The sequence below is a fragment of the Microcebus murinus genome, unplaced genomic scaffold (genome assembly GCF_040939455.1).
Source record: "Microcebus murinus isolate Inina unplaced genomic scaffold, M.murinus_Inina_mat1.0 scaf048_hap2_Mmur4.0, whole genome shotgun sequence".
Lineage (NCBI taxonomy): Eukaryota > Metazoa > Chordata > Mammalia > Primates > Cheirogaleidae > Microcebus > Microcebus murinus.
Window position 1 is genome coordinate 65,336 of NW_027438994.1, and position 23,919 is coordinate 89,254.

Genomic DNA, 23,919 nt, shown 5'->3' on the forward strand with positions numbered 1-23,919 from the left:
GGCGGAGGGCGCCCCTGCCCCGCTCAAGAAGCCGAGCCTCTCTGCGCTTCCCCGCCGCCTCCTCCCGCCCCAGGCCCCGCACCGGCGCTGACCCGCGCCGGGCCGGGCCTGTTGAGTTCACCGGCCGGGTCCGGCGGGCTCCGAGGGACGGGGGTGACAGGCGGGGCGGGGCGGGCAGGGAGCGGTGGGCCGGGGTGGGGGGCTGTCTCTCTATACACACACACACACACACACACACACTCACACTCACACAAGATGCGCCTCCACGGCTGGACTCGCCAAGGTGGAGACCTTCCAGCCCCCTTCCTCTCCTCGCCTGGCCTCCTTCACCTACCCGCCCCCCACCCCCAGCTCGTGGCCGCCCCCGCCGCCGCCGCCGCCGCCGCCGCCGATTGCGCACGCGCGGATCGCCCGCCCTTTGACCCCAGGCAGGGGCCGCCCTCCCCGACAACCCCTTTCAGCTGGGCCCCCCACCCTGTGGGTGGGCTGCCGCCTATTCCCCCGGGCCCCGGGCTGGGGCACAGCGCATGGGGGAGGGGAGCGAGTGTATGGGGCGTCTCTCTCTCTCTCTAGGGATGTGTCCCATGGGTGGGGTGGCGTGGTTTGTGGGGCGCTGAAGAAATCAGTCCCCTCCATCTCCTACCTCTGGAAAACGCCCAAGCCCTTGGAGAACTGCCGGCAACGCGACCGGGGGGGCCGGGACCCTCCTCTGCGTCCTCCTGTGGCCCAGTCCAAGGGGCCGGGGCCTGGGCCTGGCCGGGGCTGCATTGGACCCCGACCACCCTGGCGTGTGGACTCGCTAAAAATCGGCCATTAGATATTGGATTCCAGCTTCATTGAGGTCATTTCACTAATGAGTGCACCGGAAAGAGTTTCCTAATCCATCTGTGAGGGTGGCAACTGAAAGAGAATTTTAAAGCTGACAGAATAGGCGAGGAAAGGCATAGGAGATTTCCACACCCAGTAAGGAAGCCTTTCCCGAAATGGAAGAAAGAAACGAGCAAACAGAAACACCGGTAGCCCGCCAGGATCAGAGTCTGCCCCCGAGAGAAAGTACCCTGACCAGGTTCACCCGTGGGTGGGTGGCGAGCTAGCGGCATTCAGAAGAGCGAGGCCCGCAGTCTGTGCAGAAGACACCTGCACTCGGGTGTGTGTGTGGCGGCACGATTCACAAGCAGCTCCAGATGTTAAGCCAAGGAGAAGCCAGGGAGTTCCCAACGCCCCAGGTGTCCTCAGCCCACGACTGGCTGCTGGGGGAATGCGAAGCCCGGCTCCTTGTCTCAGAGCGGGACAACCAGGAGGTGTGACGTACACCCCGGGGTTCCCAGGAGGATCAGGCTGAAGCTGGGACTTGGCCTGAAAGTGTCCCCTCGCATGGCCACCCCCTTCCCCTTCCTGCTCCTCTACTCCTGGTGCCCCTCCATCCAGGGGCCAGACCTTAAAGAGTCACCCGCAAGAGAATCCTGGTCCCAAAGGAGCCTTCTGGGGGACCCGTGCTGAGAGAGGTTGTGGGCATGGCCCGCTGGGGCTCTGCCCGACCCAGGGCTGAGAGATGCAACCTCCCAGCTCTGGGTCCCTGCAGGGGAAGCGTTGGCAAGCACAGGGCCAGTCCTCCAAAGGCCCAGGTGCAGGGAGCCCAGGCCAAGCAGCCTGTGGAAGAAGCCACCCCGGGAAGACGACTGCAGGCCACGGCCCTTCCCACCTCCTCCTCCTCCTCCTCCTGCTCCTCCACCCCCACCGACCTCCCACCCCCCACCCCCGACATGGCGCAGGGCTCAGAGACACCTCAGACACTTGCTACCCAAAGTGCAAAGGGCATCAGTTGCTCCTCCAAACCCCCCCCCCTGCCCAGCAGACCGCGTCGTCCAGCCAGCCCCCGGGCCTCCCTGGGGTGCCCAGCACAAAAGTGCAGACAACCACCGGACCCTCAATCTCAGTTTTCGGATGTTTTTGCCACTCTAAGGACCCGCAGGCCAGCTGGGCCTTCTGGCAGGACAGAGAGCCCCGGAATCCGACGTGGAGAGCTGGGTGTACGTCCCCACGAGGAGGCGGTCCCCACCTCCGCGGCTCTCCCCTTGCGGGGGGGGGTGAAAGCAGCCACGGGGCCTCGGAGAAGACACCAGGCTGGGCGCCCGCCCCACAGTGGGGGCACGTCCCCCGCAGGCCACTTAGCGACGGCCGCCGGCCGGCGGACGGTTGGGTGGCGCGAGACGCTGCGGCCGCCCTGCTACCGGGTTCCTGGGAGGGCGTCCTGGAACCAGCGTCCACACCAAGCCCTTGGAAGGCCCAGGCGACGGAGGAGCCCCGTCAGGCAGGGGCCGAGGACGGTGACGGCCCGGGCGGGGAGGAGCGTGTCAGGCAGGGGCAGAGGACGGTGACAGGTGACAGGCCGGGCGGGAAGGAGTCAGTCAGGCAGGGGCCGAGGAGGAGACGGGCTGGGTAAGGGTTAGGGTTAGAGTCAGGGCACAAGTCACAATCGCAAAGACCTGGAAGCGACCCGAGTGCCCATCGACCCACGAGTGCGTAAATGAAATGTGGCGCGTGGACACCACGGAGTGCTATTCAGCTAGGAGGAGCAGCGGTGAGAGGGCACCTCTCGTGGTTCTCCTGGCCAGAGCTGGAACCCGTTCCAGTAAGCCAGGTAGCCCAAGAATGGACACACGAGCACCACGTGCTCGCGCTCACCAGCAAATGGGTACGAACCGATGGACACCTAAGTGGACACAGAGGAATCACCTTCATCGGGTGGGTGTCGGGCGGGTGGGGGGAGGGGATGGGCATACACCTCCATTAGGAATGGGGTGGGTGCGCACCGACTGGGGCATGGGCGCACTTGAGGCTCTGACCCGAGGGGGGAGGCTGGGAGAGGGCAACGTACCCGACCTTAACATTGGTACCCCCACAATACGCTGGAACGACATCAGAGGTAAATGAATAAGAACACAGGGGGGAGGGGGGCACGGGCAACACATGTCACCTTAATACTTGGACTCCCATCATCTGCTTGAAAAGAGAGAGAAAAGAAAATGCAATCATAGAGATAAGAGACACTTTTTAAAAATAATGAATCCGAAGAGAAAAGTAAAAGGAGGCCTGTGGAGCAGGTCTGGGTGCGACTCCGGATCCCCCAACATCAGGTGCCACCACCAAAGATTCCTACGTGTAGCCCATAGAACCCCAAAAGCAACGGGACGAGTTCTGGTCACATACTCCCTCCAAATGACATCCTGGCCTTCTTCTGGAACTCCCTCCCCTCTCAGACTCTCAAGGTTTCCTCCAGCGTGTCGGTTCCCACAGAGCAGACCTTTGGTCTGAGACCTGACAGTCCAGAAGCCACGCATGCTGCCGCGTGACGGCGGTGTCGCGGCTTGGGACAAGAGGAGGCCCCACGGTGCGGGCTGGGGCGCCAGGCACCGCGGCGGGCGCTGAGGGTGGGGGTGACCCCCACCCCGGGCCGCCGCCTCGCTCCCAGAGAGGGGACAGAACAAGAGGCAAAACAAAAAAAAAAAAAAAGAAGAAGCCTACGGCACCCGGTATTCCCAGGCGGTCTCCCATCCAAGTACTAACCAGGCCCGACCCTGCTTAGCTTCCGAGACCAGACGAGGTCGGGCGCGTTCAGGGTGGTGTGGCCCTAGACGGCGGAGGGCGCCCCTGCCCCGCTCAAGAAGCCGAGCCTCTCTGCGCTTCCCCGCCGCCTCCTCCCGCCCCAGGCCCCGCACCGGCGCTGACCCGCGCCGGGCCGGGCCTGTTGAGTTCACCGGCCGGGTCCGGCGGGCTCCGAGGGACGGGGGTGACAGGCGGGGCGGGGCGGGCAGGGAGCGGTGGGCCGGGGTGGGGGGCTGTCTCTCTATACACACACACACACACACACACACACTCACACTCACACAAGATGCGCCTCCACGGCTGGACTCGCCAAGGTGGAGACCTTCCAGCCCCCTTCCTCTCCTCGCCTGGCCTCCTTCACCTACCCGCCCCCCACCCCCAGCTCGTGGCCGCCCCCGCCGCCGCCGCCGCCGCCGCCGCCGCCGCCGATTGCGCACGCGCGGATCGCCCGCCCTTTGACCCCAGGCAGGGGCCGCCCTCCCCGACAACCCCTTTCAGCTGGGCCCCCCACCCTGTGGGTGGGCTGCCGCCTATTCCCCCGGGCCCCGGGCTGGGGCACAGCGCATGGGGGAGGGGAGCGAGTGTATGGGGCGTCTCTCTCTCTCTCTAGGGATGTGTCCCATGGGTGGGGTGGCGTGGTTTGTGGGGCGCTGAAGAAATCAGTCCCCTCCATCTCCTACCTCTGGAAAACGCCCAAGCCCTTGGAGAACTGCCGGCAACGCGACCGGGGGGGCCGGGACCCTCCTCTGTGTCCTCCTGTGGCCCAGTCCAAGGGGCCGGGGCCTGGGCCTGGCCGGGGCTGCATTGGACCCCGACCACCCTGGCGTGTGGACTCGCTAAAAATCGGCCATTAGATATTGGATTCCAGCTTCATTGAGGTCATTTCACTAATGAGTGCACCGGAAAGAGTTTCCTAATCCATCTGTGAGGGTGGCAACTGAAAGAGAATTTTAAAGCTGACAGAATAGGCGAGGAAAGGCATAGGAGATTTCCACACCCAGTAAGGAAGCCTTTCCCGAAATGGAAGAAAGAAACGAGCAAACAGAAACACCGGTAGCCCGCCAGGATCAGAGTCTGCCCCCGAGAGAAAGTACCCTGACCAGGTTCACCCGTGGGTGGGTGGCGAGCTAGCGGCATTCAGAAGAGCGAGGCCCGCAGTCTGTGCAGAAGACACCTGCACTCGGGTGTGTGTGTGGCGGCACGATTCACAAGCAGCTCCAGATGTTAAGCCAAGGAGAAGCCAGGGAGTTCCCAACGCCCCAGGTGTCCTCAGCCCACGACTGGCTGCTGGGGGAATGCGAAGCCCGGCTCCTTGTCTCAGAGCGGGACAACCAGGAGGTGTGACGTACACCCCGGGGTTCCCAGGAGGATCAGGCTGAAGCTGGGACTTGGCCTGAAAGTGTCCCCTCGCATGGCCACCCCCTTCCCCTTCCTGCTCCTCTACTCCTGGTGCCCCTCCATCCAGGGGCCAGACCTTAAAGAGTCACCCGCAAGAGAATCCTGGTCCCAAAGGAGCCTTCTGGGGGACCCGTGCTGAGAGAGGTTGTGGGCATGGCCCGCTGGGGCTCTGCCCGACCCAGGGCTGAGAGATGCAACCTCCCAGCTCTGGGTCCCTGCAGGGGAAGCGTTGGCAAGCACAGGGCCAGTCCTCCAAAGGCCCAGGTGCAGGGAGCCCAGGCCAAGCAGCCTGTGGAAGAAGCCACCCCGGGAAGACGACTGCAGGCCACGGCCCTTCCCACCTCCTCCTCCTCCTCCTCCTGCTCCTCCACCCCCACCGACCTCCCACCCCCCACCCCCGACATGGCGCAGGGCTCAGAGACACCTCAGACACTTGCTACCCAAAGTGCAAAGGGCATCAGTTGCTCCTCCAAACCCCCCCCCCTGCCCAGCAGACCGCGTCGTCCAGCCAGCCCCCGGGCCTCCCTGGGGTGCCCAGCACAAAAGTGCAGACAACCACCGGACCCTCAATCTCAGTTTTCGGATGTTTTTGCCACTCTAAGGACCCGCAGGCCAGCTGGGCCTTCTGGCAGGACAGAGAGCCCCGGAATCCGACGTGGAGAGCTGGGTGTACGTCCCCACGAGGAGGCGGTCCCCACCTCCGCGGCTCTCCCCTTGCGGGGGGGGTGAAAGCAGCCACGGGGCCTCGGAGAAGACACCAGGCTGGGCGCCCGCCCCACAGTGGGGGCACGTCCCCCGCAGGCCACTTAGCGACGGCCGCCGGCCGGCGGACGGTTGGGTGGCGCGAGACGCTGCGGCCGCCCTGCTACCGGGTTCCTGGGAGGGCGTCCTGGAACCAGCGTCCACACCAAGCCCTTGGAAGGCCCAGGCGACGGAGGAGCCCCGTCAGGCAGGGGCCGAGGACGGTGACGGCCCGGGCGGGGAGGAGCGTGTCAGGCAGGGGCAGAGGACGGTGACAGGTGACAGGCCGGGCGGGAAGGAGTCAGTCAGGCAGGGGCCGAGGAGGAGACGGGCTGGGTAAGGGTTAGGGTTAGAGTCAGGGCACAAGTCACAATCGCAAAGACCTGGAAGCGACCCGAGTGCCCATCGACCCACGAGTGCGTAAATGAAATGTGGCGCGTGGACACCACGGAGTGCTATTCAGCTAGGAGGAGCAGCGGTGAGAGGGCACCTCTCGTGGTTCTCCTGGCCAGAGCTGGAACCCGTTCCAGTAAGCCAGGTAGCCCAAGAATGGACACACGAGCACCACGTGCTCGCGCTCACCAGCAAATGGGTACGAACCGATGGACACCTAAGTGGACACAGAGGAATCACCTTCATCGGGTGGGTGTCGGGCGGGTGGGGGGAGGGGATGGGCATACACCTCCATTAGGAATGGGGTGGGTGCGCACCGACTGGGGCATGGGCGCACTTGAGGCTCTGACCCGAGGGGGGAGGCTGGGAGAGGGCAACGTACCCGACCCTAACATTGGTACCCCCACAATACGCTGGAACGACATCAGAGGTAAATGAATAAGAACACAGGGGGGAGGGGGGCACGGGCAACACATGTCACCTTAATACTTGGACTCCCATCATCTGCTTGAAAAGAGAGAGAAAAGAAAATGCAATCATAGAGATAAGAGACACTTTTTAAAAATAATGAATCCGAAGAGAAAAGTAAAAGGAGGCCTGTGGAGCAGGTCTGGGTGCGACTCCGGATCCCCCAACATCAGGTGCCACCACCAAAGATTCCTACGTGTAGCCCATAGAACCCCAAAAGCAACGGGACGAGTTCTGGTCACATACTCCCTCCAAATGACATCCTGGCCTTCTTCTGGAACTCCCTCCCCTCTCAGACTCTCAAGGTTTCCTCCAGCGTGTCGGTTCCCACAGAGCAGACCTTTGGTCTGAGACCTGACAGTCCAGAAGCCACGCATGCTGCCGCGTGACGGCGGTGTCGCGGCTTGGGACAAGAGGAGGCCCCACGGTGCGGGCTGGGGCGCCAGGCACCGCGGCGGGCGCTGAGGGTGGGGGTGACCCCCACCCCGGGCCGCCGCCTCGCTCCCAGAGAGGGGACAGAACAAGAGGCAAAACAAAAAAAAAAAAAAAGAAGAAGCCTACGGCACCCGGTATTCCCAGGCGGTCTCCCATCCAAGTACTAACCAGGCCCGACCCTGCTTAGCTTCCGAGACCAGACGAGGTCGGGCGCGTTCAGGGTGGTGTGGCCCTAGACGGCGGAGGGCGCCCCTGCCCCGCTCAAGAAGCCGAGCCTCTCTGCGCTTCCCCGCCGCCTCCTCCCGCCCCAGGCCCCGCACCGGCGCTGACCCGCGCCGGGCCGGGCCTGTTGAGTTCACCGGCCGGGTCCGGCGGGCTCCGAGGGACGGGGGTGACAGGCGGGGCGGGGCGGGCAGGGAGCGGTGGGCCGGGGTGGGGGGCTGTCTCTCTATACACACACACACACACACACACACACTCACACTCACACAAGATGCGCCTCCACGGCTGGACTCGCCAAGGTGGAGACCTTCCAGCCCCCTTCCTCTCCTCGCCTGGCCTCCTTCACCTACCCGCCCCCCACCCCCAGCTCGTGGCCGCCCCCGCCGCCGCCGCCGCCGCCGCCGCCGATTGCGCACGCGCGGATCGCCCGCCCTTTGACCCCAGGCAGGGGCCGCCCTCCCCGACAACCCCTTTCAGCTGGGCCCCCCACCCTGTGGGTGGGCTGCCGCCTATTCCCCCGGGCCCCGGGCTGGGGCACAGCGCATGGGGGAGGGGAGCGAGTGTATGGGGCGTCTCTCTCTCTCTCTAGGGATGTGTCCCATGGGTGGGGTGGCGTGGTTTGTGGGGCGCTGAAGAAATCAGTCCCCTCCATCTCCTACCTCTGGAAAACGCCCAAGCCCTTGGAGAACTGCCGGCAACGCGACCGGGGGGGCCGGGACCCTCCTCTGTGTCCTCCTGTGGCCCAGTCCAAGGGGCCGGGGCCTGGGCCTGGCCGGGGCTGCATTGGACCCCGACCACCCTGGCGTGTGGACTCGCTAAAAATCGGCCATTAGATATTGGATTCCAGCTTCATTGAGGTCATTTCACTAATGAGTGCACCGGAAAGAGTTTCCTAATCCATCTGTGAGGGTGGCAACTGAAAGAGAATTTTAAAGCTGACAGAATAGGCGAGGAAAGGCATAGGAGATTTCCACACCCAGTAAGGAAGCCTTTCCCGAAATGGAAGAAAGAAACGAGCAAACAGAAACACCGGTAGCCCGCCAGGATCAGAGTCTGCCCCCGAGAGAAAGTACCCTGACCAGGTTCACCCGTGGGTGGGTGGCGAGCTAGCGGCATTCAGAAGAGCGAGGCCCGCAGTCTGTGCAGAAGACACCTGCACTCGGGTGTGTGTGTGGCGGCACGATTCACAAGCAGCTCCAGATGTTAAGCCAAGGAGAAGCCAGGGAGTTCCCAACGCCCCAGGTGTCCTCAGCCCACGACTGGCTGCTGGGGGAATGCGAAGCCCGGCTCCTTGTCTCAGAGCGGGACAACCAGGAGGTGTGACGTACACCCCGGGGTTCCCAGGAGGATCAGGCTGAAGCTGGGACTTGGCCTGAAAGTGTCCCCTCGCATGGCCACCCCCTTCCCCTTCCTGCTCCTCTACTCCTGGTGCCCCTCCATCCAGGGGCCAGACCTTAAAGAGTCACCCGCAAGAGAATCCTGGTCCCAAAGGAGCCTTCTGGGGGACCCGTGCTGAGAGAGGTTGTGGGCATGGCCCGCTGGGGCTCTGCCCGACCCAGGGCTGAGAGATGCAACCTCCCAGCTCTGGGTCCCTGCAGGGGAAGCGTTGGCAAGCACAGGGCCAGTCCTCCAAAGGCCCAGGTGCAGGGAGCCCAGGCCAAGCAGCCTGTGGAAGAAGCCACCCCGGGAAGACGACTGCAGGCCACGGCCCTTCCCACCTCCTCCTCCTCCTCCTCCTGCTCCTCCACCCCCACCGACCTCCCACCCCCCACCCCCGACATGGCGCAGGGCTCAGAGACACCTCAGACACTTGCTACCCAAAGTGCAAAGGGCATCAGTTGCTCCTCCAAACCCCCCCCCCTGCCCAGCAGACCGCGTCGTCCAGCCAGCCCCCGGGCCTCCCTGGGGTGCCCAGCACAAAAGTGCAGACAACCACCGGACCCTCAATCTCAGTTTTCGGATGTTTTTGCCACTCTAAGGACCCGCAGGCCAGCTGGGCCTTCTGGCAGGACAGAGAGCCCCGGAATCCGACGTGGAGAGCTGGGTGTACGTCCCCACGAGGAGGCGGTCCCCACCTCCGCGGCTCTCCCCTTGCGGGGGGGGGTGAAAGCAGCCACGGGGCCTCGGAGAAGACACCAGGCTGGGCGCCCGCCCCACAGTGGGGGCACGTCCCCCGCAGGCCACTTAGCGACGGCCGCCGGCCGGCGGACGGTTGGGTGGCGCGAGACGCTGCGGCCGCCCTGCTACCGGGTTCCTGGGAGGGCGTCCTGGAACCAGCGTCCACACCAAGCCCTTGGAAGGCCCAGGCGACGGAGGAGCCCCGTCAGGCAGGGGCCGAGGACGGTGACGGCCCGGGCGGGGAGGAGCGTGTCAGGCAGGGGCAGAGGACGGTGACAGGTGACAGGCCGGGCGGGAAGGAGTCAGTCAGGCAGGGGCCGAGGAGGAGACGGGCTGGGTAAGGGTTAGGGTTAGAGTCAGGGCACAAGTCACAATCGCAAAGACCTGGAAGCGACCCGAGTGCCCATCGACCCACGAGTGCGTAAATGAAATGTGGCGCGTGGACACCACGGAGTGCTATTCAGCTAGGAGGAGCAGCGGTGAGAGGGCACCTCTCGTGGTTCTCCTGGCCAGAGCTGGAACCCGTTCCAGTAAGCCAGGTAGCCCAAGAATGGACACACGAGCACCACGTGCTCGCGCTCACCAGCAAATGGGTACGAACCGATGGACACCTAAGTGGACACAGAGGAATCACCTTCATCGGGTGGGTGTCGGGCGGGTGGGGGGAGGGGATGGGCATACACCTCCATTAGGAATGGGGTGGGTGCGCACCGACTGGGGGATGGGCGCACTTGAGGCTCTGACCCGAGGGGGGAGGCAGGGAGAGGGCAACGTACCCGACCCTAACATTGGTACCCCCACAATACGCTGGAACGACATCAGAGGTAAATGAATAAGAACACAGGGGGGAGGGGGGCACGGGCAACACATGTCACCTTAATACTTGGACTCCCATCATCTGCTTGAAAAGAGAGAGAAAAGAAAATGCAATCATAGAGATAAGAGACACTTTTTAAAAATAATGAATCCGAAGAGAAAAGTAAAAGGAGGCCTGTGGAGCAGGTCTGGGTGCGACTCCGGATCCCCCAACATCAGGTGCCACCACCAAAGATTCCTACGTGTAGCCCATAGAACCCCAAAAGCAACGGGACGAGTTCTGGTCACATACTCCCTCCAAATGACATCCTGGCCTTCTTCTGGAACTCCCTCCCCTCTCAGACTCTCAAGGTTTCCTCCAGCGTGTCGGTTCCCACAGAGCAGACCTTTGGTCTGAGACCTGACAGTCCAGAAGCCACGCATGCTGCCGCGTGACGGCGGTGTCGCGGCTTGGGACAAGAGGAGGCCCCACGGTGCGGGCTGGGGCGCCAGGCACCGCGGCGGGCGCTGAGGGTGGGGGTGACCCCCACCCCGGGCCGCCGCCTCGCTCCCAGAGAGGGGACAGAACAAGAGGCAAAACAAAAAAAAAAAAAAAAAAAGAAGAAGCCTACGGCACCCGGTATTCCCAGGCGGTCTCCCATCCAAGTACTAACCAGGCCCGACCCTGCTTAGCTTCCGAGACCAGACGAGGTCGGGCGCGTTCAGGGTGGTGTGGCCCTAGACGGCGGAGGGCGCCCCTGCCCCGCTCAAGAAGCCGAGCCTCTCTGCGCTTCCCCGCCGCCTCCTCCCGCCCCAGGCCCCGCACCGGCGCTGACCCGCGCCGGGCCGGGCCTGTTGAGTTCACCGGCCGGGTCCGGCGGGCTCCGAGGGACGGGGGTGACAGGCGGGGCGGGGCGGGCAGGGAGCGGTGGGCCGGGGTGGGGGGCTGTCTCTCTATACACACACACACACACACACACACACTCACACTCACACAAGATGCGCCTCCACGGCTGGACTCGCCAAGGTGGAGACCTTCCAGCCCCCTTCCTCTCCTCGCCTGGCCTCCTTCACCTACCCGCCCCCCACCCCCAGCTCGTGGCCGCCCCCGCCGCCGCCGCCGCCGCCGCCGCCGATTGCGCACGCGCGGATCGCCCGCCCTTTGACCCCAGGCAGGGGCCGCCCTCCCCGACAACCCCTTTCAGCTGGGCCCCCCACCCTGTGGGTGGGCTGCCGCCTATTCCCCCGGGCCCCGGGCTGGGGCACAGCGCATGGGGGAGGGGAGCGAGTGTATGGGGCGTCTCTCTCTCTCTCTAGGGATGTGTCCCATGGGTGGGGTGGCGTGGTTTGTGGGGCGCTGAAGAAATCAGTCCCCTCCATCTCCTACCTCTGGAAAACGCCCAAGCCCTTGGAGAACTGCCGGCAACGCGACCGGGGGGGCCGGGACCCTCCTCTGCGTCCTCCTGTGGCCCAGTCCAAGGGGCCGGGGCCTGGGCCTGGCCGGGGCTGCATTGGACCCCGACCACCCTGGCGTGTGGACTCGCTAAAAATCGGCCATTAGATATTGGATTCCAGCTTCATTGAGGTCATTTCACTAATGAGTGCACCGGAAAGAGTTTCCTAATCCATCTGTGAGGGTGGCAACTGAAAGAGAATTTTAAAGCTGACAGAATAGGCGAGGAAAGGCATAGGAGATTTCCACACCCAGTAAGGAAGCCTTTCCCGAAATGGAAGAAAGAAACGAGCAAACAGAAACACCGGTAGCCCGCCAGGATCAGAGTCTGCCCCCGAGAGAAAGTACCCTGACCAGGTTCACCCGTGGGTGGGTGGCGAGCTAGCGGCATTCAGAAGAGCGAGGCCCGCAGTCTGTGCAGAAGACACCTGCACTCGGGTGTGTGTGTGGCGGCACGATTCACAAGCAGCTCCAGATGTTAAGCCAAGGAGAAGCCAGGGAGTTCCCAACGCCCCAGGTGTCCTCAGCCCACGACTGGCTGCTGGGGGAATGCGAAGCCCGGCTCCTTGTCTCAGAGCGGGACAACCAGGAGGTGTGACGTACACCCCGGGGTTCCCAGGAGGATCAGGCTGAAGCTGGGACTTGGCCTGAAAGTGTCCCCTCGCATGGCCACCCCCTTCCCCTTCCTGCTCCTCTACTCCTGGTGCCCCTCCATCCAGGGGCCAGACCTTAAAGAGTCACCCGCAAGAGAATCCTGGTCCCAAAGGAGCCTTCTGGGGGACCCGTGCTGAGAGAGGTTGTGGGCATGGCCCGCTGGGGCTCTGCCCGACCCAGGGCTGAGAGATGCAACCTCCCAGCTCTGGGTCCCTGCAGGGGAAGCGTTGGCAAGCACAGGGCCAGTCCTCCAAAGGCCCAGGTGCAGGGAGCCCAGGCCAAGCAGCCTGTGGAAGAAGCCACCCCGGGAAGACGACTGCAGGCCACGGCCCTTCCCACCTCCTCCTCCTCCTCCTCCTGCTCCTCCACCCCCACCGACCTCCCACCCCCCACCCCCGACATGGCGCAGGGCTCAGAGACACCTCAGACACTTGCTACCCAAAGTGCAAAGGGCATCAGTTGCTCCTCCAAACCCCCCCCCCTGCCCAGCAGACCGCGTCGTCCAGCCAGCCCCCGGGCCTCCCTGGGGTGCCCAGCACAAAAGTGCAGACAACCACCGGACCCTCAATCTCAGTTTTCGGATGTTTTTGCCACTCTAAGGACCCGCAGGCCAGCTGGGCCTTCTGGCAGGACAGAGAGCCCCGGAATCCGACGTGGAGAGCTGGGTGTACGTCCCCACGAGGAGGCGGTCCCCACCTCCGCGGCTCTCCCCTTGCGGGGGGGGGTGAAAGCAGCCACGGGGCCTCGGAGAAGACACCAGGCTGGGCGCCCGCCCCACAGTGGGGGCACGTCCCCCGCAGGCCACTTAGCGACGGCCGCCGGCCGGCGGACGGTTGGGTGGCGCGAGACGCTGCGGCCGCCCTGCTACCGGGTTCCTGGGAGGGCGTCCTGGAACCAGCGTCCACACCAAGCCCTTGGAAGGCCCAGGCGACGGAGGAGCCCCGTCAGGCAGGGGCCGAGGACGGTGACGGCCCGGGCGGGGAGGAGCGTGTCAGGCAGGGGCAGAGGACGGTGACAGGTGACAGGCCGGGCGGGAAGGAGTCAGTCAGGCAGGGGCCGAGGAGGAGACGGGCTGGGTAAGGGTTAGGGTTAGAGTCAGGGCACAAGTCACAATCGCAAAGACCTGGAAGCGACCCGAGTGCCCATCGACCCACGAGTGCGTAAATGAAATGTGGCGCGTGGACACCACGGAGTGCTATTCAGCTAGGAGGAGCAGCGGTGAGAGGGCACCTCTCGTGGTTCTCCTGGCCAGAGCTGGAACCCGTTCCAGTAAGCCAGGTAGCCCAAGAATGGACACACGAGCACCACGTGCTCGCGCTCACCAGCAAATGGGTACGAACCGATGGACACCTAAGTGGACACAGAGGAATCACCTTCATCGGGTGGGTGTCGGGCGGGTGGGGGGAGGGGATGGGCATACACCTCCATTAGGAATGGGGTGGGTGCGCACCGACTGGGGGATGGGCGCACTTGAGGCTCTGACCCGAGGGGGGAGGCAGGGAGAGGGCAACGTACCCGACCCTAACATTGGTACCCCCACAATACGCTGGAACGACATCAGAGGTAAATGAATAAGAACACAGGGGGGAGGGGGGCACGGGCAACACATGTCACCTTAATACTTGGACTCCCATCATCTGCTTGAAAAGAGAGAGAAAAGAAAATGCAATCATAGAGATAAGAGACACTTTTTAAAAATAATGAATCCGAAGAGAAAAGTAAAAGGAGGCCTGTGGAGCAGGTCTGGGTGCGACTCCGGATCCCCCAACATCAGGTGCCACCACCAAAGATTCCTACGTGTAGCCCATAGAACCCCAAAAGCAACGGGACGAGTTCTGGTCACATACTCCCTCCAAATGACATCCTGGCCTTCTTCTGGAACTCCCTCCCCTCTCAGACTCTCAAGGTTTCCTCCAGCGTGTCGGTTCCCACAGAGCAGACCTTTGGTCTGAGACCTGACAGTCCAGAAGCCACGCATGCTGCCGCGTGACGGCGGTGTCGCGGCTTGGGACAAGAGGAGGCCCCACGGTGCGGGCTGGGGCGCCAGGCACCGCGGCGGGCGCTGAGGGTGGGGGTGACCCCCACCCCGGGCCGCCGCCTCGCTCCCAGAGAGGGGACAGAACAAGAGGCAAAACAAAAAAAAAAAAAAAGAAGAAGCCTACGGCACCCGGTATTCCCAGGCGGTCTCCCATCCAAGTACTAACCAGGCCCGACCCTGCTTAGCTTCCGAGACCAGACGAGGTCGGGCGCGTTCAGGGTGGTGTGGCCCTAGACGGCGGAGGGCGCCCCTGCCCCGCTCAAGAAGCCGAGCCTCTCTGCGCTTCCCCGCCGCCTCCTCCCGCCCCAGGCCCCGCACCGGCGCTGACCCGCGCCGGGCCGGGCCTGTTGAGTTCACCGGCCGGGTCCGGCGGGCTCCGAGGGACGGGGGTGACAGGCGGGGCGGGGCGGGCAGGGAGCGGTGGGCCGGGGTGGGGGGCTGTCTCTCTATACACACACACACACACACACACACACTCACACTCACACAAGATGCGCCTCCACGGCTGGACTCGCCAAGGTGGAGACCTTCCAGCCCCCTTCCTCTCCTCGCCTGGCCTCCTTCACCTACCCGCCCCCCACCCCCAGCTCGTGGCCGCCCCCGCCGCCGCCGCCGCCGCCGCCGCCGATTGCGCACGCGCGGATCGCCCGCCCTTTGACCCCAGGCAGGGGCCGCCCTCCCCGACAACCCCTTTCAGCTGGGCCCCCCACCCTGTGGGTGGGCTGCCGCCTATTCCCCCGGGCCCCGGGCTGGGGCACAGCGCATGGGGGAGGGGAGCGAGTGTATGGGGCGTCTCTCTCTCTCTCTAGGGATGTGTCCCATGGGTGGGGTGGCGTGGTTTGTGGGGCGCTGAAGAAATCAGTCCCCTCCATCTCCTACCTCTGGAAAACGCCCAAGCCCTTGGAGAACTGCCGGCAACGCGACCGGGGGGGCCGGGACCCTCCTCTGCGTCCTCCTGTGGCCCAGTCCAAGGGGCCGGGGCCTGGGCCTGGCCGGGGCTGCATTGGACCCCGACCACCCTGGCGTGTGGACTCGCTAAAAATCGGCCATTAGATATTGGATTCCAGCTTCATTGAGGTCATTTCACTAATGAGTGCACCGGAAAGAGTTTCCTAATCCATCTGTGAGGGTGGCAACTGAAAGAGAATTTTAAAGCTGACAGAATAGGCGAGGAAAGGCATAGGAGATTTCCACACCCAGTAAGGAAGCCTTTCCCGAAATGGAAGAAAGAAACGAGCAAACAGAAACACCGGTAGCCCGCCAGGATCAGAGTCTGCCCCCGAGAGAAAGTACCCTGACCAGGTTCACCCGTGGGTGGGTGGCGAGCTAGCGGCATTCAGAAGAGCGAGGCCCGCAGTCTGTGCAGAAGACACCTGCACTCGGGTGTGTGTGTGGCGGCACGATTCACAAGCAGCTCCAGATGTTAAGCCAAGGAGAAGCCAGGGAGTTCCCAACGCCCCAGGTGTCCTCAGCCCACGACTGGCTGCTGGGGGAATGCGAAGCCCGGCTCCTTGTCTCAGAGCGGGACAACCAGGAGGTGTGACGTACACCCCGGGGTTCCCAGGAGGATCAGGCTGAAGCTGGGACTTGGCCTGAAAGTGTCCCCTCGCATGGCCACCCCCTTCCCCTTCCTGCTCCTCTACTCCTGGTGCCCCTCCATCCAGGGGCCAGACCTTAAAGAGTCACCCGCAAGAGAATCCTGGTCCCAAAGGAGCCTTCTGGGGGACCCGTGCTGAGAGAGGTTGTGGGCATGGCCCGCTGGGGCTCTGCCCGACCCAGGGCTGAGAGATGCAACCTCCCAGCTCTGGGTCCCTGCAGGGGAAGCGTTGGCAAGCACAGGGCCAGTCCTCCAAAGGCCCAGGTGCAGGGAGCCCAGGCCAAGCAGCCTGTGGAAGAAGCCACCCCGGGAAGACGACTGCAGGCCACGGCCCTTCCCACCTCCTCCTCCTCCTCCTCCTGCTCCTCCACCCCCACCGACCTCCCACCCCCCACCCCCGACATGGCGCAGGGCTCAGAGACACCTCAGACACTTGCTACCCAAAGTGCAAAGGGCATCAGTTGCTCCTCCAAACCCCCCCCCCTGCCCAGCAGACCGCGTCGTCCAGCCAGCCCCCGGGCCTCCCTGGGGTGCCCAGCACAAAAGTGCAGACAACCACCGGACCCTCAATCTCAGTTTTCGGATGTTTTTGCCACTCTAAGGACCCGCAGGCCAGCTGGGCCTTCTGGCAGGACAGAGAGCCCCGGAATCCGACGTGGAGAGCTGGGTGTACGTCCCCACGAGGAGGCGGTCCCCACCTCCGCGGCTCTCCCCTTGCGGGGGGGGGTGAAAGCAGCCACGGGGCCTCGGAGAAGACACCAGGCTGGGCGCCCGCCCCACAGTGGGGGCACGTCCCCCGCAGGCCACTTAGCGACGGCCGCCGGCCGGCGGACGGTTGGGTGGCGCGAGACGCTGCGGCCGCCCTGCTACCGGGTTCCTGGGAGGGCGTCCTGGAACCAGCGTCCACACCAAGCCCTTGGAAGGCCCAGGCGACGGAGGAGCCCCGTCAGGCAGGGGCCGAGGACGGTGACGGCCCGGGCGGGGAGGAGCGTGTCAGGCAGGGGCAGAGGACGGTGACAGGTGACAGGCCGGGCGGGAAGGAGTCAGTCAGGCAGGGGCCGAGGAGGAGACGGGCTGGGTAAGGGTTAGGGTTAGAGTCAGGGCACAAGTCACAATCGCAAAGACCTGGAAGCGACCCGAGTGCCCATCGACCCACGAGTGCGTAAATGAAATGTGGCGCGTGGACACCACGGAGTGCTATTCAGCTAGGAGGAGCAGCGGTGAGAGGGCACCTCTCGTGGTTCTCCTGGCCAGAGCTGGAACCCGTTCCAGTAAGCCAGGTAGCCCAAGAATGGACACACGAGCACCACGTGCTCGCGCTCACCAGCAAATGGGTACGAACCGATGGACACCTAAGTGGACACAGAGGAATCACCTTCATCGGGTGGGTGTCGGGCGGGTGGGGGGAGGGGATGGGCATACACCTCCATTAGGAATGGGGTGGGTGCGCACCGACTGGGGCATGGGCGCACTTGAGGCTCTGACCCGAGGGGGGAGGCTGGGAGAGGGCAACGTACCCGACCTTAACATTGGTACCCCCACAATACGCTGGAACGACATCAGAGGTAAATGAATAAGAACACAGGGGGGAGGGGGGCACGGGCAACACATGTCACCTTAATACTTGGACTCCCATCATCTGCTTGAAAAGAGAGAGAAAAGAAAATGCAATCATAGAGATAAGAGACACTTTTTAAAAATAATGAATCCGAAGAGAAAAGTAAAAGGAGGCCTGTGGAGCAGGTCTGGGTGCGACTCCGGATCCCCCAACATCAGGTGCCACCACCAAAGATTCCTACGTGTAGCCCATAGAACCCCAAAAGCAACGGGACGAGTTCTGGTCACATACTCCCTCCAAATGACATCCTGGCCTTCTTCTGGAACTCCCTCCCCTCTCAGACTCTCAAGGTTTCCTCCAGCGTGTCGGTTCCCACAGAGCAGACCTTTGGTCTGAGACCTGACAGTCCAGAAGCCACGCATGCTGCCGCGTGACGGCGGTGTCGCGGCTTGGGACAAGAGGAGGCCCCACGGTGCGGGCTGGGGCGCCAGGCACCGCGGCGGGCGCTGAGGGTGGGGGTGACCCCCACCCCGGGCCGCCGCCTCGCTCCCAGAGAGGGGACAGAACAAGAGGCAAAACAAAAAAAAAAAAAAAGAAGAAGCCTACGGCACCCGGTATTCCCAGGCGGTCTCCCATCCAAGTACTAACCAGGCCCGACCCTGCTTAGCTTCCGAGACCAGACGAGGTCGGGCGCGTTCAGGGTGGTGTGGCCCTAGACGGCGGAGGGCGCCCCTGCCCCGCTCAAGAAGCCGAGCCTCTCTGCGCTTCCCCGCCGCCTCCTCCCGCCCCAGGCCCCGCACCGGCGCTGACCCGCGCCGGGCCGGGCCTGTTGAGTTCACCGGCCGGGTCCGGCGGGCTCCGAGGGACGGGGGTGACAGGCGGGGCGGGGCGGGCAGGGAGCGGTGGGCCGGGGTGGGGGGCTGTCTCTCTATACACACACACACACACACACACACACTCACACTCACACAAGATGCGCCTCCACGGCTGGACTCGCCAAGGTGGAGACCTTCCAGCCCCCTTCCTCTCCTCGCCTGGCCTCCTTCACCTACCCGCCCCCCACCCCCAGCTCGTGGCCGCCCCCGCCGCCGCCGCCGCCGCCGCCGCCGCCGATTGCGCACGCGCGGATCGCCCGCCCTTTGACCCCAGGCAGGGGCCGCCCTCCCCGACAACCCCTTTCAGCTGGGCCCCCCACCCTGTGGGTGGGCTGCCGCCTATTCCCCCGGGCCCCGGGCTGGGGCACAGCGCATGGGGGAGGGGAGCGAGTGTATGGGGCGTCTCTCTCTCTCTCTAGGGATGTGTCCCATGGGTGGGGTGGCGTGGTTTGTGGGGCGCTGAAGAAATCAGTCCCCTCCATCTCCTACCTCTGGAAAACGCCCAAGCCCTTGGAGAACTGCCGGCAACGCGACCGGGGGGGCCGGGACCCTCCTCTGTGTCCTCCTGTGGCCCAGTCCAAGGGGCCGGGGCCTGGGCCTGGCCGGGGCTGCATTGGACCCCGACCACCCTGGCGTGTGGACTCGCTAAAAATCGGCCATTAGATATTGGATTCCAGCTTCATTGAGGTCATTTCACTAATGAGTGCACCGGAAAGAGTTTCCTAATCCATCTGTGAGGGTGGCAACTGAAAGAGAATTTTAAAGCTGACAGAATAGGCGAGGAAAGGCATAGGAGATTTCCACACCCAGTAAGGAAGCCTTTCCCGAAATGGAAGAAAGAAACGAGCAAACAGAAACACCGGTAGCCCGCCAGGATCAGAGTCTGCCCCCGAGAGAAAGTACCCTGACCAGGTTCACCCGTGGGTGGGTGGCGAGCTAGCGGCATTCAGAAGAGCGAGGCCCGCAGTCTGTGCAGAAGACACCTGCACTCGGGTGTGTGTGTGGCGGCACGATTCACAAGCAGCTCCAGATGTTAAGCCAAGGAGAAGCCAGGGAGTTCCCAACGCCCCAGGTGTCCTCAGCCCACGACTGGCTGCTGGGGGAATGCGAAGCCCGGCTCCTTGTCTCAGAGCGGGACAACCAGGAGGTGTGACGTACACCCCGGGGTTCCCAGGAGGATCAGGCTGAAGCTGGGACTTGGCCTGAAAGTGTCCCCTCGCATGGCCACCCCCTTCCCCTTCCTGCTCCTCTACTCCTGGTGCCCCTCCATCCAGGGGCCAGACCTTAAAGAGTCACCCGCAAGAGAATCCTGGTCCCAAAGGAGCCTTCTGGGGGACCCGTGCTGAGAGAGGTTGTGGGCATGGCCCGCTGGGGCTCTGCCCGACCCAGGGCTGAGAGATGCAACCTCCCAGCTCTGGGTCCCTGCAGGGGAAGCGTTGGCAAGCACAGGGCCAGTCCTCCAAAGGCCCAGGTGCAGGGAGCCCAGGCCAAGCAGCCTGTGGAAGAAGCCACCCCGGGAAGACGACTGCAGGCCACGGCCCTTCCCACCTCCTCCTCCTCCTCCTCCTGCTCCTCCACCCCCACCGACCTCCCACCCCCCACCCCCGACATGGCGCAGGGCTCAGAGACACCTCAGACACTTGCTACCCAAAGTGCAAAGGGCATCAGTTGCTCCTCCAAACCCCCCCCCCTGCCCAGCAGACCGCGTCGTCCAGCCAGCCCCCGGGCCTCCCTGGGGTGCCCAGCACAAAAGTGCAGACAACCACCGGACCCTCAATCTCAGTTTTCGGATGTTTTTGCCACTCTAAGGACCCGCAGGCCAGCTGGGCCTTCTGGCAGGACAGAGAGCCCCGGAATCCGACGTGGAGAGCTGGGTGTACGTCCCCACGAGGAGGCGGTCCCCACCTCCGCGGCTCTCCCCTTGCGGGGGGGGTGAAAGCAGCCACGGGGCCTCGGAGAAGACACCAGGCTGGGCGCCCGCCCCACAGTGGGGGCACGTCCCCCGCAGGCCACTTAGCGACGGCCGCCGGCCGGCGGACGGTTGGGTGGCGCGAGACGCTGCGGCCGCCCTGCTACCGGGTTCCTGGGAGGGCGTCCTGGAACCAGCGTCCACACCAAGCCCTTGGAAGGCCCAGGCGACGGAGGAGCCCCGTCAGGCAGGGGCCGAGGACGGTGACGGCCCGGGCGGGGAGGAGCGTGTCAGGCAGGGGCAGAGGACGGTGACAGGTGACAGGCCGGGCGGGAAGGAGTCAGTCAGGCAGGGGCCGAGGAGGAGACGGGCTGGGTAAGGGTTAGGGTTAGAGTCAGGGCACAAGTCACAATCGCAAAGACCTGGAAGCGACCCGAGTGCCCATCGACCCACGAGTGCGTAAATGAAATGTGGCGCGTGGACACCACGGAGTGCTATTCAGCTAGGAGGAGCAGCGGTGAGAGGGCACCTCTCGTGGTTCTCCTGGCCAGAGCTGGAACCCGTTCCAGTAAGCCAGGTAGCCCAAGAATGGACACACGAGCACCACGTGCTCGCGCTCACCAGCAAATGGGTACGAACCGATGGACACCTAAGTGGACACAGAGGAATCACCTTCATCGGGTGGGTGTCGGGCGGGTGGGGGGAGGGGATGGGCATACACCTCCATTAGGAATGGGGTGGGTGCGCACCGACTGGGGCATGGGCGCACTTGAGGCTCTGACCCGAGGGGGGAGGCTGGGAGAGGGCAACGTACCCGACCTTAACATTGGTACCCCCACAATACGCTGGAACGACATCAGAGGTAAATGAATAAGAACACAGGGGGGAGGGGGGCACGGGCAACACATGTCACCTTAATACTTGGACTCCCATCATCTGCTTGAAAAGAGAGAGAAAAGAAAATGCAATCATAGAGATAAGAGACACTTTTTAAAAATAATGAATCCGAAGAGAAAAGTAAAAGGAGGCCTGTGGAGCAGGTCTGGGTGCGACTCCGGATCCCCCAACATCAGGTGCCACCACCAAAGATTCCTACGTGTAGCCCATAGAACCCCAAAAGCAACGGGACGAGTTCTGGTCACATACTCCCTCCAAATGACATCCTGGCCTTCTTCTGGAACTCCCTCCCCTCTCAGACTCTCAAGGTTTCCTCCAGCGTGTCGGTTCCCACAGAGCAGACCTTTGGTCTGAGACCTGACAGTCCAGAAGCCACGCATGCTGCCGCGTGACGGCGGTGTCGCGGCTTGGGACAAGAGGAGGCCCCACGGTGCGGGCTGGGGCGCCAGGCACCGCGGCGGGCGCTGAGGGTGGGGGTGACCCCCACCCCGGGCCGCCGCCTCGCTCCCAGAGAGGGGACAGAACAAGAGGCAAAACAAAAAAAAAAAAAAAGAAGAAGCCTACGGCACCCGGTATTCCCAGGCGGTCTCCCATCCAAGTACTAACCAGGCCCGACCCTGCTTAGCTTCCGAGACCAGACGAGGTCGGGCGCGTTCAGGGTGGTGTGGCCCTAGACGGCGGAGGGCGCCCCTGCCCCGCTCAAGAAGCCGAGCCTCTCTGCGCTTCCCCGCCGCCTCCTCCCGCCCCAGGCCCCGCACCGGCGCTGACCCGCGCCGGGCCGGGCCTGTTGAGTTCACCGGCCGGGTCCGGCGGGCTCCGAGGGACGGGGGTGACAGGCGGGGCGGGGCGGGCAGGGAGCGGTGGGCCGGGGTGGGGGGCTGTCTCTCTATACACACACACACACACACACACACACTCACACTCACACAAGATGCGCCTCCACGGCTGGACTCGCCAAGGTGGAGACCTTCCAGCCCCCTTCCTCTCCTCGCCTGGCCTCCTTCACCTACCCGCCCCCCACCCCCAGCTCGTGGCCGCCCCCGCCGCCGCCGCCGCCGCCGCCGCCGATTGCGCACGCGCGGATCGCCCGCCCTTTGACCCCAGGCAGGGGCCGCCCTCCCCGACAACCCCTTTCAGCTGGGCCCCCCACCCTGTGGGTGGGCTGCCGCCTATTCCCCCGGGCCCCGGGCTGGGGCACAGCGCATGGGGGAGGGGAGCGAGTGTATGGGGCGTCTCTCTCTCTCTCTAGGGATGTGTCCCATGGGTGGGGTGGCGTGGTTTGTGGGGCGCTGAAGAAATCAGTCCCCTCCATCTCCTACCTCTGGAAAACGCCCAAGCCCTTGGAGAACTGCCGGCAACGCGACCGGGGGGGCCGGGACCCTCCTCTGTGTCCTCCTGTGGCCCAGTCCAAGGGGCCGGGGCCTGGGCCTGGCCGGGGCTGCATTGGACCCCGACCACCCTGGCGTGTGGACTCGCTAAAAATCGGCCATTAGATATTGGATTCCAGCTTCATTGAGGTCATTTCACTAATGAGTGCACCGGAAAGAGTTTCCTAATCCATCTGTGAGGGTGGCAACTGAAAGAGAATTTTAAAGCTGACAGAATAGGCGAGGAAAGGCATAGGAGATTTCCACACCCAGTAAGGAAGCCTTTCCCGAAATGGAAGAAAGAAACGAGCAAACAGAAACACCGGTAGCCCGCCAGGATCAGAGTCTGCCCCCGAGAGAAAGTACCCTGACCAGGTTCACCCGTGGGTGGGTGGCGAGCTAGCGGCATTCAGAAGAGCGAGGCCCGCAGTCTGTGCAGAAGACACCTGCACTCGGGTGTGTGTGTGGCGGCACGATTCACAAGCAGCTCCAGATGTTAAGCCAAGGAGAAGCCAGGGAGTTCCCAACGCCCCAGGTGTCCTCAGCCCACGACTGGCTGCTGGGGGAATGCGAAGCCCGGCTCCTTGTCTCAGAGCGGGACAACCAGGAGGTGTGACGTACACCCCGGGGTTCCCAGGAGGATCAGGCTGAAGCTGGGACTTGGCCTGAAAGTGTCCCCTCGCATGGCCACCCCCTTCCCCTTCCTGCTCCTCTACTCCTGGTGCCCCTCCATCCAGGGGCCAGACCTTAAAGAGTCACCCGCAAGAGAATCCTGGTCCCAAAGGAGCCTTCTGGGGGACCCGTGCTGAGAGAGGTTGTGGGCATGGCCCGCTGGGGCTCTGCCCGACCCAGGGCTGAGAGATGCAACCTCCCAGCTCTGGGTCCCTGCAGGGGAAGCGTTGGCAAGCACAGGGCCAGTCCTCCAAAGGCCCAGGTGCAGGGAGCCCAGGCCAAGCAGCCTGTGGAAGAAGCCACCCCGGGAAGACGACTGCAGGCCACGGCCCTTCCCACCTCCTCCTCCTCCTCCTCCTGCTCCTCCACCCCCACCGACCTCCCACCCCCCACCCCCGACATGGCGCAGGGCTCAGAGACACCTCAGACACTTGCTACCCAAAGTGCAAAGGGCATCAGTTGCTCCTCCAAACCCCCCCCCCTGCCCAGCAGACCGCGTCGTCCAGCCAGCCCCCGGGCCTCCCTGGGGTGCCCAGCACAAAAGTGCAGACAACCACCGGACCCTCAATCTCAGTTTTCGGATGTTTTTGCCACTCTAAGGACCCGCAGGCCAGCTGGGCCTTCTGGCAGGACAGAGAGCCCCGGAATCCGACGTGGAGAGCTGGGTGTACGTCCCCACGAGGAGGCGGTCCCCACCTCCGCGGCTCTCCCCTTGCGGGGGGG

At 64.0% G+C, this 23,919-nt stretch overlaps 6 non-coding genes across 6 annotated transcripts; all 6 read right to left on the bottom strand.

The window, feature by feature from the left end:
* Window positions 1-3,518: 3,518 nt before the first annotated feature.
* LOC142868924 (5S ribosomal RNA) lies at window positions 3,519-3,637 on the bottom strand. Its single transcript, XR_012917783.1, has one exon. It is a non-coding gene; the product is annotated as a 5S ribosomal RNA (ribosomal RNA).
* A 3,523-nt stretch (window positions 3,638-7,160) lies between these two features.
* On the bottom strand, window positions 7,161-7,279 carry LOC142868925 (5S ribosomal RNA). The gene has a single exon (XR_012917784.1). It is a non-coding gene; the product is annotated as a 5S ribosomal RNA (ribosomal RNA).
* A 3,522-nt stretch (window positions 7,280-10,801) lies between these two features.
* Window positions 10,802-10,920, bottom strand: LOC142868926 (5S ribosomal RNA). The gene has a single exon (XR_012917785.1). It is a non-coding gene; the product is annotated as a 5S ribosomal RNA (ribosomal RNA).
* A 3,518-nt stretch (window positions 10,921-14,438) lies between these two features.
* LOC142868927 (5S ribosomal RNA) lies at window positions 14,439-14,557 on the bottom strand. The gene has a single exon (XR_012917786.1). It is a non-coding gene; the product is annotated as a 5S ribosomal RNA (ribosomal RNA).
* Window positions 14,558-18,075: 3,518 nt separating this feature from the next.
* LOC142868928 (5S ribosomal RNA) lies at window positions 18,076-18,194 on the bottom strand. The gene has a single exon (XR_012917787.1). It is a non-coding gene; the product is annotated as a 5S ribosomal RNA (ribosomal RNA).
* Window positions 18,195-21,714: 3,520 nt separating this feature from the next.
* LOC142868929 (5S ribosomal RNA) lies at window positions 21,715-21,833 on the bottom strand. The gene has a single exon (XR_012917788.1). It is a non-coding gene; the product is annotated as a 5S ribosomal RNA (ribosomal RNA).
* Between the last annotated feature and the right edge of the window lie 2,086 nt (window positions 21,834-23,919).